Consider the following 1,061-nt stretch of genomic DNA (forward strand, 5'->3'; position numbering starts at 1 on the left):
TATCTGTCCAAGCAGGTCATTATGAAGATTAGGGATAATGCATGAAAGCACCTGGTATAAAAGAGAGTCTTCATGAACAGAAGTTAATATTTGGGGGGCCCAGTGAGTCAAGTTATCAACTCATGAACTAATGTTTAATGAGTGCCTTTAAGATGGCAGGCTGTCTGGGGGCTTCTAAGGGAATGGGCTGGGATTACTTGATCCAAAAGCTTCCTCCTGAGTCAGAGAGATGGCATCTATATAATGATTACTATATGGGAGAAAGTGTCAGCAGTCACGAAAGGAAGGTAATAAAATGTGCAGACCCTGTACTGGAGACATTCTTCGCTATGGTATCACGGAAGCTCTGAGTCATTGGATGGCACCATTATGGCACAGAAGGATTTGAAGACGTAAAGAAGAAAAGCAGTAGTGGGAACAGGGATGCCTGTCTAGAGCTAGGAGAACTTGCAAGTTGAGAGAGGTCCAGTGAAGCAGAAAGAGTGACCACCATAGGCATCACATCATAGAGGGCTCCCACTGTAGTTTCAGAGCTCGGGCTCTGCCCCCATGGAAAGCTGGCTTCATGCAAGTCACCAAAATCCAGGGCTGCCTTTCAGCGAATGTCTTCAAGCCTTTGTGTCCTTTCCTCTAAAAGACCTAAGACCAGATCTAATCTGATAGGCTGAAATTGAGGATTTCAGAGGATCTAGTAGGGTGCCTGGTGTGCTATAACAAGCGCCCATTAGCGGGGCACGGGCTGGCACCCTGGTGAACCTTGCAGAATGTAAGCGCTAAGCTGCTGGTTAGCGTGTCGCCAGCACAACCCTGGCAGAGAACAGTGGCAGTGCAGGAGACACAACAGTGCTCAGAGAGGGGGAGACACATTCCAACTGTTGTCGCTGGAGCACCTGCTTCCAACCATTCCTGAAGCTGGACAACTTAAAACTTTTAAGAGCCACTAAGTTGTCTTTTGCTTAAGCCAATTTAAGTTGATTTCCTGTTGCTTGCTGCTGAAAGTTGTAAACAATATAGAAATATAGTCCCTTTTCTCGTGTGGGATCTTGAGTCCAGCTTGCTCA

Source organism: Suricata suricatta, chromosome 9 (assembly GCF_006229205.1).
Source record: "Suricata suricatta isolate VVHF042 chromosome 9, meerkat_22Aug2017_6uvM2_HiC, whole genome shotgun sequence".
Taxonomy (NCBI): Eukaryota; Metazoa; Chordata; class Mammalia; order Carnivora; family Herpestidae; genus Suricata; species Suricata suricatta.